A 19,018-nucleotide genomic window follows, 5' to 3' on the forward strand; every position below is an offset into this window, starting at 1 on the left:
TTTGCGATTTCGCTAATAGCGATTTCGCTATTTGCGATTTCGCTAATTGCAGCTTTGCTTTTTGCGATATCGCAAAATACGATATCGCAAACTGCGTTTTTCTGTGAATCGCTAATGATTCGCAGATTTTTTCTTGCATTGATTTTTTGCGATTTCTTATTTGCTATTCCTTATTTCTTGCAAATAAGGAATCGCTATTTTTTGGGTTGATGCATGTGCCTGATAGGGAGGATCTAAACGGCAGTAAGCCAATAGCAAGACCATTTAAGGCTGGAGACCGATTTGCTTTGCTAATGCTTGTTTACAATAGGGTGGAGAATAGAGTCCCTCCAAGTCTCTGGTACACTGTCATACATCATAACATTTGAAAAAAACACACTTTGGGGAAGATGTCATGTACTTGCATCAGCTGTAATTACATAAATAAGGACAACATTGGTCCTGGAGCTCTGGAAGAACAGGCATTCCAAATCAGTTTTAGTACTGTGTTTCCAGGGATGCTTGCTGCACGAGCCAAATTCATTTTCTACAAATGCCTTCAGTAACAGCTCTGTTACATAAATTATGCATTTATTTTTCCTATTTTGCATAACGTATGCGATAATCTGGAGTAGTATGAACATTTCTCATCCCTTCATTTATTAAAGGCCAAAAATATTGTTAGTGTTTTTAGACGTAATCGCTTTCAAAGCTCAAGACAGACATTATTGTAACACTCTTGCTTCACTCTTATATCTCCCATTTAGTGTAATGGATGGGTGTTATATGCACTGTGTGCATAAAAGAAGGGGTCCAGGTTGCTACTCTTAGATGGCAGTCCATGCATGTACTGTGCTAGTGAGGTAAGAACATTCCAAAACTGGGAATGTTTAGATGTTCTATCTGAGACATTGTCACACTCACTCAACATAACACAGTCGTACAGCATCTGTTTGTTTAATCACAGCAAATGAAGAAAAACACAATAACAAAAGTTCATTCGCTCTACTCATCACAACTGCAATGTGTAAGAGCTTCCAAACCAGTGCACGGTACCAATCAACAGCTTCTGGTTACTTTGTGAACTTTCATTAAAAAGATGGCCAGAATGAAGATCACTTCACAAGAATCCTCTTGCAAATGTCTATTAGTCAAATCTTTATCATGTATGCCAGCAGTACAAGAACACAGCGCATCAAATGAAATCTCATTGCAGAGTTTCAAAGTTCAAGGACCACATACTTGAACATTGCACAACAACACGAAAATGCATACTACAAGGTGAGACGTGTGAACATGTATTAGTAATAAGAAATTAAACATATATTTTATTTTATACACACCATTAATCTGCAAAATGTTAACAATCCTAATAATACAAGTGCATGATGGATAACATGTTCCAGAGTTTGCCAGTTCTCAAATTGGTCAAATTCAAGTGTAAATGCAAACAAGCTTCTTCAATACATCTCCCTCTCTTGTACAAGAAATTGAGATATTGTATTGGTGGTATGTATGTTATGTTATGTTATGTTATTCACTTTTATTAGGCGCACAGCTGCCCCAGCGAAGGGGCGTCCTGTATATTGTTTGCTATTGTTCCTTTATTTACATGTAAGTGTTTCTTTAATGACAATGTATTCTTTTGAATGGGAGGAATGCCTGTATCATTTTGCCCTGGTTTCCACTGTTGTCCAGTGGGGATTCTGACCTGGATTCCTGACCGGACTGTGGTGCCTCCAGTTACTCTTGCCTGCTCTTCATGGGCCTGTTAAACATATTTCACTATGTTCTATTACTTTGTGTTTCATATAATCCTTGCCTTGCATCTTCTCCTTACCCTCCTGTCCACCCTTCTGTGTCTGTGCGCATGGCAAATGTCATGCACTGCTTAAGAATGTTGCTGTTAAGTGGCATTCTGTGAGGAACATCGAGCTAATAAAGAAGCGTGTTACTTGACTTCGCCTCCTCATTACTACAGTTTCTTTGGCGATGATTGCGGGATAGATAAACCACAAAATCCATTCAACGCTCCCAAACGCTGTTGCAGTTAATCAAGGCAGCGTCCATAGCCTTCTGCAGGCTCCTTTCCAAATCAATTTCTCCCCAGCATGACGTGGTGGGAGGAGTGTTTGATGACTTCTGGCACCCTCCTGTCACACGCCTACACCTACCCTTGGCTCTCCCTGTCTTCATCTGATCACACCTTTGTCCCGCCTTGACCAGCCCCTTAGAGGTGTTTGGTGAGTGGATTAACCCATTGAATCCACTGAATAAAAAAAAAAGCTATACTTCAAGTGAACACTGGAGGTAGCCAGATCCTCAATAGTGATACTAAGGAATCTTACATAGAGGTTACTGCATGCTTAAACATTTGTGGGCTGTTGTTACACCTTAATTTATAGTAATAGTTTAATCGCTGCAGATTAGAGGCCTCATGGCTGACATAATTATTGCAGAGGCAAAGCCCAGCACCTAAGTGCCAGGACTACCTGAAGAAAGTTGGACTCAATGGGTTGCATGTTTTGTAAAGCATTTGGAGGCTATAGACGGGACCAAATATAATCCCGCCAGGCAATAAAACATGATGTATAATTGTCTGAGGGCAGAGGGAAGAAGGTTGTTTGATACAATAACACCTGGTGAAAAAGAGGAGGAGGAGGATCAGGAATGGGATGTACTCATTGATGCCACTACTAGAATGAAGAATTACTTTGATACAACAGTGAGTATTATAATGGAAAGGTAAATGTTCTACTACCGCTATCTAGTGCCTATGGAATCAATTGAGTCTTATGTTGCGACTCTAAGGATGTTGCTCACAGCATGCTCCTTCCGAGACATGGATTAAATGATCCGCAAATGTGTTGTAATGCATACTACTTGCGTGAAAGCACAAGACAAAACATTGTGGCATCATAACCCTAGCCTGGAAAAGGTGATCTCCAATATAAAGAGTATTGAAAGGTCTGCCAAGAGGGTTAAGGTGCTGCGCAAACCTGACAACCATCTTGCAGATGTCAATCTAGTTCACAAAGAAGGAGACGCATCAACAAACCAATTCAAAAAGAAAAGCAAAAAGAGCAATTTAAATATATGGAGCAACAAATTGGCATGCTACCATTGTGGGTCCAGTACCCATTTGGCATCTAACAAAGGATGTCCTGCTTTCAGCAAAATCCACAAGGGATGTGGAAGGAAAGGGCATTTCCTTAAGATGTGCAAAATGTCTTGCTTAAATAAGGTCCTCAAAGTGGAAGAATCAAAATCAGAGAAAGACTCAGATGGCAGTGAAATGATGGAAAATTTGGTGTTACTTGTGGCCATGATCAAAAAGAAAGACATACAGAATCAACCTAAGTGCAATGTTCACGTGAATGGAGAACATGTGGAGATGCTAGTGGACACTAGATCCTGAATCTCTATTCTGTCAAAGGACACTTACGAAAACTTAGGATGCAAAACTCCAATGCAAGTCACCAGGATCATCATAAGAGCCTATGGGGGCTACACAATAAAACTGGAAAGAGTATTTAATGCGGATTTGACATTCAAGGAGAAAAGTACACCAACAAAGGTTTTCGTAGTAGACTACAATGTCAGCATCCTCGGCTGGTTAGAACAACAGAAGCTGAGAATGTTGATTAATCTATGCAAACCTCCTTATGTGTTTAGCATCCAAGAAAACAATTTAGAAACAATTCTATAAGAATACTAGGGAGTATTCAGTGAAAACCTTGGATGCTTAAAGAATTTCAAACATGAGATAATTCTAAAAACAAGCTTGCAGCCTAACAAGCAACTTGTAAGGAACATACCCTTGTCAGCCCGCACTAAAGTCAAAGCTATTCAGTTCAGTTCAAAATCTTTATTCGACTGTCAAAAGAGATAGCCATAAAAGTACAATCATATTGAATTTAAAAAGGCAAGTTCAAAAGGCAGATACAATTATAATTGTTAAAAATCATTTCATTTCTTATATTATATCAAAAGACCATCTCACATTAATGGCTTCAGAATAAACACAGCATTATTATTGCGTAGAGGAAATTCAACTACAGATTTTATAATATCATTTCAGTTCTTTTCTACTATATTCTGATAATTTCCTCATGTTAACCCCTTCGCTGCTGCGGACATTCCACTGCAGTGCTGGGGGGGGCAGGGGGGCAGCGCGGTGGGCCTGTGCTCATGACGGAGCCGCTCCGTCATGAGCCACAGTTGAGCTGTGCTCATGACGGAACGGTTCCGTCATGACTCCGCCCATTTGCGTTGTCGCCCCGCACAGGCGGGGAAACAGCGCCGCGCAGGCGGAGCGGCCGCCAACAGGATTGTCATGACGGAACCGTTCCGTCATGAGCACACGGCAACCGTGGCTCATGACGGAACGGTTCCGTCATGAGCGGGGAAGGGGTTAATTGCTTTCAAAATGAACAGGACAACACTATAACATATCAAGGGGTCACCTAATGTCAACAGGAATTTCATAGCCACTTTATGGGACCTAATATTATGGGTAACAAACAATGGTTTGAGATAAAAACATCTAAAATTCTGATAAAAATTACAAAACAACATAAAGTGCAATGTGCTCTGTTTACTTTTTTTATCGCACAGGCATAACACCGCATCAGACAGATGAGTCCTCATTTTTGGAAAGGCTACAAGGTGATGAACGATGCCACATCTCAGTCTTACTAGCACAAAGCGGTGCTGGGCATAGGTCATATATGACAAATAATTATTGGCACACGCCTCTAGGCTATAAGATATGTATAACGCAACAGTAGATGTATTCCTCTCAGTCTTAGATCTCAGATCCAGCCTATATTGTATCTCCTTCTTTGTGTAGGCCAATTCTTTTGATGTCTCTGACCATACTGATATCTTGTACAGATTTTCTAAAGAGGAATTGATGTATAGTAGCCACGGAATTTTTCATGCGTCGTAAAATTTAAGACAATCTAAAATAATCGATTTGGTAAAACAGTTTCTTCCCTTCTCCGAATTGAGTCCCACAATAACAGTGGTCTGGCCAATAAGAGGTCTTCTAAAAACTGAAGACCGGCCTCATAATGTACAATAGTGTTTGTTGCAGATGGTGGTAGATATAACAAGCGTTTTAGGAAAGAATTTTCTTGCGTTTGCAGGTCTTTGCTTTTTGCATGGCCCCAAAGCCCTGCCCCATAAAGAGCTATACTTGCTCCTTTAGCTTTATATATAGCTACCATCTCATTAGTTGGCCGATTCCCCAGTTTGGAGGAAAATTTAAAAATTCCCTGGGTTGCCCTACTCATTTTAGCTCTGGTATTCAAAATTTGTTGACACCAAGAGCGGTTTTCCTTGAATAAAATACCAAGATAGCAAAAGGAATTAACGGTAATAATAGGACTATTCTCAATAAAAAAAGATTTGAGGCGTTTAGGTTTGGGCCCACATATCATAGTATATGTTTTAGATTTATTAATAACCATTTTCCTTTGTATCATGAAAACTGAGAATGCATCCATTAGTCTCTGGAGACCTACCGAAGTTCTTGCGAGGAGAACAACGTCGTACGCGTATAGTAAGACGGGTATCGGACGACCTGCCACCATGGGGGCATCAGCCTGTATTGTCTGTAAATAATTATCTATCCCATTGATTAATGGGGATAATAATATTGGTGCTAACACGCATCCTTGCAGTATCCCCGTTGGATGAACATTCCCCCTATGGGCCAACAATCGCCCTTGGTGCTCCCATCGAGATTAGGTTTGGCCAGAGCAAATTATGGTCCACCAGGTCAAATGCACTGCTGAGATCGTCAAAGCATAAATACAAGGTGCCTGCCTTTGCCCTGGTATACTTGCCGATAAGTAGCTCTAAGTTTGTGCATCGCTCGATGATCCCAATTCGCTTTCTAAACCCAAACTGCATCGGGGTTAAAACCGAGTATTCCAATGCCCATTCCTCAAGTCTTAACAGCAGGACCCTGCTCATCACTTTCAAGGCAGTATCTAAGAGTGATATTGGGCGATAATTTCTAGGGTCTGCTTTATCCCCTTTTTTTGAATATGGGTATGATAATCGATTCTCCCCATGTCTTCGGAATTATGTCTGTAGCAGCTGAATTAAACACTCTAGTAAGGATGGGTCCCCATAACATAGGGGCTGATGTAAACACATCAGCTGGGACACTATCCGGCCCTGGGGCCCGTCCCCCGGCACTCGCCTGGATTGCCTGGATGACTTCCTCATTAGTGATATTCAGAGGGAGATTTCTTCCCTCTCCTAGCAACCCTTCATGTACCATCATCATCTCCCCATTAATATTAAACATTTCAGAATTTTTTTTCACCCATTTATCTGAGGAGACAAAAGAACAAAATTCTGGGATTTTATCACTCTTCAAAAAGGGAGCATTTACTGTCTCTCGAAAAAGTTTAGTATTCTTAGTTTTTGCGTCGATAACCAAGTTTTCCCATGCCTCATCCTTAAGAATCTTTTCCCGGGTGGATATATCTAATTTGTACTCATGCCGTAGGGTTTGAATGGGTAATAAGTCTCATGGCAATTTGGACAGGGCGTGCTTCAGACCCTGTAGGGCTTTAGTTCAAGCGCCATCAAAACACCCCCTCTTTTTATTACATGAAGGCCCAGGGGTCTTTGTTAAAATTGATTTAATCAATTTTGTGATAGTGCTAAAATTCTGAGTCACTAATAGTGGGATGATTTCTTCCTGGAGGCAATATGTTATTTCCCTTTGATTGGAACCTACTATTTTCCTCATAATTAGACATGGGTCGACACCCGACAATTTAATTCTGACACCATTAGTCCTAAGCGGTTTAATGTAGTTTGCTAAATCAAATGCCTCATTCCTTTTCCCCCAGAAAAGAAGGGGAGTTTTAGCAGATTATGATCACTAAATAAGAGGGTACAACACTAAGGTTCCCACACAGACAAAGGGATGGGGCAGATACTAATACATGGTCTGTAATGGAGTATAGATTTCTTCCTAAAAATGTTGGATCCAAAACCCCATTCGGACCACAGCCCCCCTAAGAAGTTGAAAATCATATTTGGCGATCATCTGATTAAGTGCTTCCCCATTATCATTATGACAAAAGTGATCAATTTCCTCTCCCTCCTCATATATGTGACCACATGGCTTAGTGTTGGGTGCTCTAAATGCCTGTAGATTAGAAAAAAATCTAAACCGTGGTCAAGACCTGCTACCACATCAACTTGTGAAGAATCAAAAACAAGCTATTCAAACGGATTGATGTGACAATGGAATAATAGAAGCAATAAATTCATCTGAGTGGCTATGACCTGTTGTCATTGCAAAAAAGAAGAATGGCTTAACCCGTTTATCCATTGACCTTTTCCAACTTAACTGCCATGTAGTAGCTGATTGTCAGCCCTTGCCTCTAATAAATGAAATGGTGAGGACATTAGAGCAAGCAAAGGTCTTTGCAATGCTAGACCTCAGTGCAGCTTCCCATCATATACAATTGGAAGAAAGGTTAAAAAATGACACAGCATTCATTGCTCCCGGAGGAGCCTACCAATTTCGCAGAGTGCCTTTTATGCTGTGTTCAGCATCTGCTGTCTTCCAACAAATAATGAATCAACTTTTCTCAGGAATAGAAGTCGTAAGGTCATCTCAAGATAACATACTAATATACAACAAACCAGAGGAAAAACACTTAACTATTTTACGGAAAGATTTAGAATAGATTCAAGACAATGGTCTAACATTACAGAAAGACAAAGGTACATTTTTCAAGGAACAGTCTAGTACCTTAGACACCTCAATGACGAACATGGTGTTCGGCCAAGGCCTCCTTTGATATCTGCAATTTCAAAGCCACTGACCCCAAACAACAAGGAAGAACTTGCATCGTTTTTGAGCATGTGCGAATTTCATCCCAAATTCATACAAAATTATGCTGTAAAGTAGTACCACTTCAACAATTAATAAAGTAAGATGCAGAGTTTATACTGGATGGAAAATGTAAGCAGTGTATGAAGGACATAAAAAAGAGAACTTAAATTGGCACAATCCCTGCAGTCATTCAGTGAGAAATTGCAAAGTACAGTAACTATAGACGCTAGTCAGATCGGGTTGGGGGCATTGTTCAGACAGAAAACAGAAAATGTGGAAAACAAGTATTGCCCTGTTCTGTAGGGAGGGCTTCCCACATGAGTTAGTCTCTGATAATGGAGTGCAGTTTGAACCCCAAGAAGTGGTTACATCCTTGAAAGAAAATGGGATAGAACATGTAAGGTCATCCTTCTATCACCCCCAAAGCAATGGGCAGGTTGTATAGGCTAATCGCCTCATCAAGGAAACCATTCAAATGTCTTTAAGGTTTCACATTCCCTTACAACCAGACTATGGTCATATCACACCACTTCCCACGACACCACAGGTCGCACTCCCTTTCAGTTCCTCAGAGGTAGATTAGCCATCACGCAGCTGCAGCCATACTGGCCTTTTGCATGAAAGAAGTGGGAAAAGGAGAACATGAAGGCAAAGAGACCAATATGAGAAGCTTGGTAGAAAAGCACCAAAAACACATGCACAGCAACTATGATGCACAAATCTAGTCAAGGAGATGTCTGTGAGTGCTATTGATGTGGTGAGAGTGAAATATAAAAACAGAGCAAATATCAGCAAGTATGGTGAACCAAGATGTGCAGTTAAGATCAAGGCACTACTGGTTTATTAGCTAATGGCCAATGATGGAATGGATCAAATGTTGTTGGCATTAGATCATCAGAATCAGTGGGCAGACATGACGTTGTTCAAAGTAGTGTACCTGAGTCAATCAAAAATGCCAGCAACAGTGAACAATGCAGAACAAGCCATGCTAATACCACATGTGGTAATTCTTCCATTGTGTCTTCAACTATGGTTGCAACCGATCCCAATGGTACAGTTATGACCAGAAGAACAATTGTACCACCTGTCAGGTTCAAAGAATAATTATTCAACTAATTGTTGATTAAAGGGAACATACTTCACTATGTCCTATTACTTTGTTTGTCAAATAATCCTTGCCTCGCATCTTCCCTTACCCTCCCATCCACTTGTGTGTGTGTGTGTGTGTGCCTGTGTGTGTGTGTGCGTGCATGGCGAATGCCACACGCTGCTTCAGAATGTTGAGGGAAGCACAAGAGCACTCGGCCATTAAGCAGCATTCTCCGGGGAACATCGAGCTAATAAAGAAGCATGTTACTTGACTTTGCCTCCTCATTACTACACTTGGTACTCATCTGCATCTTTTGAAATAAATCCATACTTCAAGACTTTAATTGCCCTTTCATGTGTTTATTTTTTGGGGCAATTACAACATAACGCCAATAGGTATTGCCTTTAAAAGGACGATTTCTTGGCTTTGCCTATAAGCCTATCTCAGAAACCTTATATGCCGATGTTGGAAACATTATTTTAGTGATGGACCATACATATTGCTTAGCCTCTGAGGTACCCCTCACTCAACCTCTTCTGCTCCTGTCATTCCTATAGCTGTGAACCCTCCCCGCGAGCCATAGAGCATATGGTAGCCTAAATTAGAACACATCAGAGATTGATAGACATTAATTTGGTGCATCTAAGGATTCAGTGCAAAAGGATGACTCCATCTAACTCTTCGGTCACTTTCCACCCCACACTTCTGGAAGTCATTAATCCTGTTACTCCTGGACAAGGGTTGGTCTTGGTTAACAGGATCAAATCTGGGTCACCAGTTGATTCTGCCCACCTTATATCATGGCCACTCTGATGCTTACCCTTTTTGCCTCAATCACTGAACCTGTTTAACCTCTCCTTGCGCATGGAATCTTTTACAGTAAAATGGAAAGCAGCCTGTGTCAGTCTGATTCTAAGTAAACCACAGCTGATCCACAAGAGATGGCCAATTATAGTCCCATATCACAGCTCTCCTTTCTTGGAAAAGTTAAGGAGATCTTATGCAATCAACAACTCATATCTTTTCTAGAAACCTACTCTCTGTTGGATCCCTCCAGTCAGGCTTCCGGGCATCCAATAGCACAGACACAGCATTAATGGAGGCTCTTGACTCAATCAGACTTGCCCTGGATGAGGGGAACTCAGCTAGGCTAGTTCTTCCAGACCAATCCGCAGCATTTGACACCATCTCTCATGCAAGCCTAATCAAAAGACATGGGGAAAATAGTGTCGAGGGCATAGCACTAGGATGGATGAAAAACGTTCAGACTGATCGAACTCACTCGGTACAGCTGGATTCTTTCAAAACTAGAATTATGGACTTAGACAAGGGTGTACACAGGGATCATCCTTGAATCTCACCCTTTTCAACATATATGTGACCCCCTGGCCAAAGTGATAAGAACATATGGCTTTGATGTAATTTCGTACACAGATGACACACAACTTGTCATCACTGTAGGGTCCAACCCGGAATACACCAAACTAAGATTCAGGGATTGTATGGCTATGATTACCTCCTGGATGTTAGCTAGCTCATCTCCACCCTAGCACCTGATGTCGTCTTACTCACCGAAACATGGTTTAACCATTCATCCACACCGACATCGCCACAGTAATTCCTGAAGGATACAAGATCACTCACAGGGACTACACCAGCAAACCCAGAGGAAGTATCGTCATTATCTACAAAGAGACCATCCAGTGCACCACCACTACGGACACTCCCACCCCGACCATAGAACACCTCAGCTTCAGACTTCAAACCGACGGTAAGTCACCCATCAGAGGCACCCTCGCTTACAGGCCCTAGGGATCTTGGCCAGGCTTCTACAACTCCATCTATGACTTCATCAATCCACTCGCCATCAACTCCAATGACTTCATCTTCCTTGGTGACCTCAATTTCCACTTCAATGACCACAGCAATGCCAACACCATCAACCTCCTCAAATGCATGAACAACATAGGACTCACCCAACTCACGCATGACCCAACACACACAGCAGGATACACACTGGACCCCATGTTCACCCCCAACAACCAGGTCATGTAAAGCCAAGTCAGTAATCTCCCCCGGACTGACCTCTTCATCATTTACTTCAACACACCAACATACAGACCATCGCCCACACTTGAGAGAGAGACCCACACCCCAAATGGGGCAAACTAAGGAAGACCTAAAGGACTGATGCTCTTAATGGCTCCAACTTGACACCATCACTTCCCTCAACCAGGGGTCAGGAACTTCAACACAAGGATCATGAACTGCGCCAATAACGTCCCCCCATCAACGGCAGCCACCACAGAAAGTCTGCAAAACAGGCCACCTGTTACAACGAAGAACTTAATGTAGCTAAATGCATCAGCAAACAGCGGGAAAGAAGATGATGCTCTACCAAGGACACTAGCGACAGAACCTCCTTCAAAACCTCCCCAAACCTCTACCATTAGCGTCTAATGGGAGAACAAGAGAGAATCCTTACCTTCCCACATTGATTCCAGCTCTAACCACAGCAAGGAACTCTTCAGCATCTTCAAGGAGTTCTTCCACCCCACAGCCACCGAAAACAGCATCACACCATCGCTGGAGCTCTGCGACAACCACACCAATTACTTCCACAACAATATCTACAGAATCTACAAGAACTGTGAACCCGAGTTCACTGACTTCCTCAACCAACAGAGCCCCACCACAAGCTGCACAAAACCTCGACTTACCACTTGGATCCCACTCACCACCCAGGAAACTGCCGCCTTCATGATCTCCATCCACTCAGAGGCACCGTATGACCCCTGCCCACACCATATCTTCAACCTCGGAAAATACTAATCAGCCACAAACTCACCATCCTGATCAACACCTCCATAACCACGGCCACGTTCCAAAGAGACTGGAAGTACGCCGAGATCAAACCCTTACTCAAGAAATCATTGGCTGACTCCAGCGAACTCAGGACCTACCGACCCATCTCCCTGCTCTGCGACCTGCCGCAAACACCCACGTTGAGAAATCTCTTGAGGAGGAGGACTAGCACATGATTTTTTCTCACAAGCGCTCCCCAACTAAACATTGGTAAACTGCTCAAGAGAAAAAACTGCTCCATGTCACTTTGCGGAGTTTTTTGGAACTCCGCAGTCCGCAGAGTGCTAAGTGGGCAAAACTCTGTGAACTCCACTGGAAGAGCAGAATTCTTCGTCCACTCCTACTCACCCCACTTCTTGAGCAAAACCACCTTCTCAACTCCTCCCAGTCTGGATTCCACAGCAAACACAGCACTGAGTCCGCTCTCATCGCAGCAGTAGATGACGTTCGAGCCCTCCTCTACCAAGGAGAGATGTTCAGCCCTAATCGCTCTCAGTAGCATTCGATACAGTATCCCACAACACCCAGATCACCAGGCTACACAACATTGTTATGCAAGAGAATGACGTCAGATAGAATTCTCTATTCCTCACCGGAATTCACCTCTGAACCCAAGGAAATTATCTGTGCTGTCCCTCATAATTCATTTTATATTATTCTAATTGTTTAAAGTTACTTTTTTCCAGTATACTTATAATTTGATTTTCTGTGTTGTAATTTTAGGGTAGTAGCTTAGGAAGTGTTTTATGTGTAATAGTTTTTAATTTTTTAATTGGTTAAATTGTCTAATATTGTTTTATTATAATTTATTTATTAACTTATGTATTAATTGTTTATATGAATGATTCATCTTAAAAATATTATGCATCTTTTATATGTTGGTGCAATTATATTTTATGTTTCTTTACTTTGTATATATATATATATATATATATATTTTTTTTTTTTATTTAGGCTGGGAATAGTAAATATAAGATTTCCAAAGACCAATGTTTTCCCTACTGTTGCTCATGCTGTATTGAGAATAATACTTCTGTTCTCTTCAAACTCCAACTCTTTCCCTACTCTTGTTGGAGTGGAAACCGTAAATCTGACCAATCTAAAGTCCAACATGTTCCCTACTGTTGCTTGCGTTGGAGTGGTAATAGTAAATATGACCCCTTCAAAGTCCAATACTTTCCTTACTTTTTTCCAGTTTGAAGTGGCAGTAGTGGATGTGATTCTCCAAGCCTTATTTATTTACTTTTTGAACATATGTTTTTGTGATTTAATTATTAACCCCTTCCATGCGGGTCGGATTCCCCCGCTGTGCTGACCGTTACCTGCGCGGGCGTGGTCATGACGGAACGGTTCCGTCATGAGCACAGCTCAACCGACGCTCATGACGGAACCGTTCCGTCATGAGCGTCGAAGGGGTTAAGTTACTTATTTAATTTGTTTGTAATTTTTTGGGAGTAATATTATTATTCAAATATTTTCTTTACTTTAATATTGTTATCACATATGATTTTCAATAATCTTTAATATTTAGGTACTGGTTATGACTTTGGCGGTCTTGGTACTGCCGTCACAGTGGCGTTGCATTCCTCGACCACTGACTAGGCGGTCCACCAGCCGAATTCCGATGTTGGCGGTCCCATTGATAAAAGCCGGCTAACCGCCAAGCTGACTGTAGTGAGAAGACCTCCACTCTCAACCTGGTGGGAACACAAATTTTTCTCACCTTATATTCAGTTTCCACTCCTCTTCCCGTCACTGAGCTTCTCGTCCAGGTCCTCACTTTTCTGCAGACACTTGCCCACTAAGATAATACACACCCTTGGCGTCAACTCCTAAGGTAAGCCACTCTAACATTTCTTCACTGTTACAATGGCTGTGGACCTGTGCTGTTGGACAAGGTATGTTTTCTATAGATGTGATACATATGTCCGTAGTTTCAGACTTACTTCATGTACATACACACATATATATGTATTTGCACTGTGGAACAAAACCTACAAATAGTGAGGTTCCTAGCACGATGGTCCAACTCTGTCGGAAGACCGCTACCTAGAACATGCCAGCACAACACCTTTATATTTTGGACAGGATGCTGAAGGCTTGGTTGCGTTAATTGGCCCGCCCCTGCAGCAGGTCAACGGTAAGACCACCAAACTCATAATCGGGCCCTGGGGCCCAATTACGAGTCTAGCGGTCCTTGGAGCACCAAACTCATGGTGGCACAGCGGGGCTTGTTGCCACTTCCACATTACGACCCTAGTGGTCGTGCTGCCCAGGGACTACCGACTCCGCCTGGGAACCACCATTCCCTGGCAGTGCTGTGGTAGTCAAGAGGCATCAATATGCTTGGTGGGACCGTTGCGGCCCCGCCAAGCATATTGCAAATTTCATCGCCACTACTGATCTCATGGAGGTCTTTCCTCTATGATAACAGTGGCAGTGAGGAAAGAAAGAGGGCCCTGCAGGGCCCCCTTGTGCCTCACGCCTTTTGGATGCACACAGGTGGGCACAACAGGTGCCTCCCTGTGTGCATGCACAAAAGTTCCAGCACAGCATGGACTTTATAGTCCATGCCGCGCCGGAACTTCCTTTGACGTTCTCATTGCTGTGCCTATTTTATAGGCACCATCGTGGGAACGACAAAGGAAATACCTGCCAATGACTAAAAAAGTCATCATAAGGCGGGTGGTCTTCACGCGAGTTTGGCAGTGTGCAGCACCATCAAACTCATAATCGCCCATAAGTGTTTTCATTTATAATTAATTATATTATTATTTTCTTTTTATTTATGTCCTATTTTATTTATTTACTCTTTTGCATTTACATATAAGTATGTTTCTATTTTTTGTTTCTAAGCTTTACTTTTATATATAGTTTTGGTATTTTAAGTATCAATCAATCAGGGGATTGTAAAGCGCGACTACTCATCCATGAGGGTCTCAAGGCTCTGGGAGTGGGGGGCTGCTGGTGTCTCTGGGTGTGGAGGATCATTCAAAGAGCCAGGTCTTGAGGTCCTTCTTGAATTGGGTCAGAGATGCGGATTGGCTCAGCGACGTGGATTGCCTAAGTACATTTTTAAAAATATATATTTTGAAAGTTAATGTATATGTTAGAGTTAAATAAGTTTACTTGGCAAAAGTCAATGTACTTACCTATTTTAGGATGATATTGTTGTCTTCTATATTTTTGTAGTTGATATTCTATTAGATAAGAAGTATAATGTCAATATTTGTGTCTGTGATACATTTTTAACAATATTTTTGTTGGTATTATTCCATCAAACAACCCAATACTTTCAGGATTTCAACAATTCAATCAGGTAAAATATGATGAATTTATCATTAATTCTCTTTCGCTATCCTGTCCATCCTCTCCTCTTCCTATGTGTGCTCTTTTCTGGGTAGACCGTTACCTACAACTCTGCTGAGTAAGAGAATTGTGAGTGGGTGCAACATGGATGGCCAGCTAGGAAGACGAGATAGAGAGGTGATTAATAGCCAAAGTGAGATAGAGATGAGTTAGAGAGATAGGTGTAGTAGGGAGAGTGCAAAGGGAAGAGATAAATGTGTGACATCTAGAAAGGAAGATACAGAACAGAGATGTGAAAAGAGAAAGAGTTAGGTAGAGGGATTGCTACGGTTTTAGAGTGGGGTAGAAAGATAAAGGGAGGCAGAGAAAGGGAGAAAGAAATGTAGAGGGATGGGATACACCTAGAGATGAGGCAGAGCAAGGGGTAACATAGAATGAGGTGTGTCAGAGAGAAGTGGAGGAAGAGAAAGGAAGACGTAGGCAAACAGAGGAGGCAATGAGAAAAGTATAGGAGATGTAAAGTACATAGTGTTGAAGCAGAGAAAGATGCAAAATGAGAGGATGTATAGAAAAAGGTAGAGGAAGGCATTGAGTCATTGAGAGAGAGTGGGCATCAGGAAAGATGGTTGAGTAAAGTGAGATAGACATAAGTGTATTAAGAGAGAAATGAGGTAGACTTAGATGATGCAGATAGAGTTAAGATAAAAACGGAGTGGGTAGTTACACAGCGATGTAGAGATATTTAAAGAGATAGGAAAAAGCAAGGTGAATTGAATTATATAGACAGGCATGAGGCAAAAAGATTATTTTTTACTTCAATTGCCATCAACTGCCTGAGAGCAGGCTGGGTAAGCACACTTTGCATCTGTGAACCACATTCCCAGCTATAAAATTAAAAAGAATCTGTTTTTTTATGCACTTTGGTATTGAAACTTCTGTCTGTCTTATTCAATGTACAAGGGGCCCTTTGGAATGTCGGGGTACTCAGCAATTATCCGCTGTGTCTATGCCTTAGAATGTCTGTTAGAACTGGGGGTCTCTAGTTGGCTGAGGTAGGTACCTTAGTCCAAATAGGGACCCTTGCTACTAGACAGTGTATGGAGGAACACACGCTTAGATAAACTGCTCACCCCCTGGTAGCCAGGCTTATCTCCAAGGCAATGTGTAAAGTATTTGCAACCACACTGCCAGTAACACAGTGAGAACACCACAAATGGACACCATGCTGGTTTTTATAAAAATAGAGGTATCTTTATCAAAAGGAATACAATGAGACCAAACGATAGAGATCCAACATATGTGTATTCGTATTCTTTCACTTTGCCGGTTATTAGGCCAGCAATCACTTATAGGTTCCTGCGGTATTAATGAGCAGTTCACAATGATCTAATGCAGTCCTAATGCAATGCTATGCAGTTCGTAATGCAGTTCGTAATGTAGTAATAACACAGTCCTTAATGCACGTACTAATGCAGTTCGTAACGCAGGAACAATGCGATTCGTAATGCAAGAATCAGGCAGTTCGTAATGCAAGGAATAATGTGATTTGTAATACAAGAATCAGACAGTTTGTAATGTAAGAAATAATGCAGTACGCCAATCTGTGCGGTCAACTCGGGCCCCCACAAGGCCCCAACACCAGAGACAACGGTCATATGTTTAAAGGGGCGGCCCCGGTACTGCTGGGCAGGTACAGGCCACTCGGGGACTTAGCGCGTCTAACGCAGAGCAGCAGGAGAGAGCTCGGAGCACTCCTGTACTCCCTCTGCACGCCTCCCCAGGCCACACATGCTTGTGGCTCCCGACCGTAGTCCAAGGCTTACCGGGGGGGGGGGCGCTGCCTCGCTCTCTCTCTCCCCGCTCGTCGGACGTCCTGCTGGGCCAGATGACGTTGCAGCTCTGTTGTTAGGCGATGATGTAGCCGGACGGGTTACGGCGCTGCCTTCTCCTTCATTGACAATCTTGGGCAGAATCCTCTCGGTGAACAACGATCACGATCCCTTTCACCTTGCAGCTTTGTTAGCTTCAAGAAATCCTTTAGCACGTTGCGGCTCGGGCCGACGGCGATGATCCTTACTCACAGCCTCAGTTACGATGATGGCTCCGGCCACAAACAGCATTACAGCAGCTTGGACGTTGTTTCACGCTGCAGGGGCAATGTGATCTCGGGGGAACCTCGTAAACAGTACCACGAACCACACAGCAGTCTTCCAGGAATCCTGTATCACGTTGCAGCTCGGGCTGGCGGCGGTGATTCTCACTCACAGACTCAGTTGCGATGGCGGCTTGGGCCACAAACAGCAATACAGCAGCGTGGATGATGTTTCATACTGCGGGGGCAACGCGATCACGGGGCACCTCGTAAACAATACCACGGACCACACGGCAGTCTCAGGCGTGCAAAAGCACCAGGCACCAAGCGTCGCTGAGACACGGTTGGAAACTTTTGTGTTCCTGAGTTTCCACAACAGGGGACCAACTCTCCTCGTGCCCTTGGAGAAACACTACTTCAGGACACAGCACACAGCAAAGTCCTCACAAGCAGGGGGACATAGCACACAGCAAAGCCACTTGGCCTCTCCTTAGTCAAATCAGCAAACTGCAGGCCAGCCCCAGAACACACAGCAAGGGCAGTCCTTTTCTTCAGTCTCTTCAGCTGTTCTTCCTTGGCAGAGGTTCCTCTTGATCACAAAGTAGGTTCAATCCTTTTTCATTATGGATTTCAGTCTTGAGTTTTGGGGTTTCAGCTCTTACATTTATACCCCTAAATGCCTTTGAAGTCTTTGTGTTCAGGGGGCTCTGACCCAGTCCAAACCAGACCTGAGTGTCTTCCTGCCAGTGCCCACCCTCCTCCTTTGATAGTCAGGGTCTGGGGCCCAGACGCTCAGCAGGAGATGGAGCCATCCTTTTGTGGCAGCAACACAGCCCTCTTCACATCCAGGGGTCTACTCCCCCCCCACATCAAATGTGAGCCAGCCTGTTGCTGTCTCACCTTCTCCTCCCTGGGGTCAGGATGCTTCCCAGACCCTGTCACATCCAAACCCATATGGTCAATACACCAACAGGCAGAGGCACACAGGATGGTTTAAGACAAGAAACCAGCCACTTTTAAAAACGTGGTTTCTAAGCACACGCTTTAAAAACCATCTTCACAAAAAGATGTGGTATTAAATTCTGAGTTCAGGCACAGTAAACTCCATCTCTCCATTTTATGCCTATGGGAAGATATGCTGGAAACATGGGACACAGCATTTCCCATTCTGTCCTATGGGCAAGATGGCCTTGCAACAGTGAAAAACGAATTTGGCAGTATTTCACATACAATGCACCCTGCTGGGGGGGGGTACCTTGGGCCTAATATAGGGGTGTCTGATGAGCATAAAAATGGAAGGTAAGGCCTGGCAAGTGGGTGCACTTGTCAGGACAACAAGGCAGTTACCAAACTGCGTGCAGGCACTGCAGTGGCAGGCCTGAGATCTCTACTTAGGGCTGCTTGTGTGGGTGGCACAATTAGTGCTACAGGCCCACTAGTAGCATTTGCATTACCAGCCCTGGCACACATTGTGCGCTTTACTAGGGACTTTACTAGTAAGGCAAACATACCAATTATGGACAACCAATTACCATAACACTTTATACAGGGAGCACTTGCACTTTGACACTGATCAGCAGTGGCAAAGTGCCCAAAGCATCCAAGTCGGCAACATAATGTCAGGAAAAGGTCTAGGAGGAAGGCAAAACGTTTAAGGAACTTTAGTCAAAAAGGGTCAAGTCCAACAATGTCCATGCTATCATGGGTGCATTTTTTCTGTGATTAGTTCGGTAGTTACATCTATGAATACCCATGGGAGGGTGCCACTATGTAGTTATACTTTTTTAAGCACTATGAGAAATCTCCTACC

This window comes from Triturus cristatus, chromosome 5_1 (assembly GCF_964204655.1).
Source record: "Triturus cristatus chromosome 5_1, aTriCri1.1, whole genome shotgun sequence".
Taxonomy (NCBI): domain Eukaryota; kingdom Metazoa; phylum Chordata; class Amphibia; order Caudata; family Salamandridae; genus Triturus; species Triturus cristatus.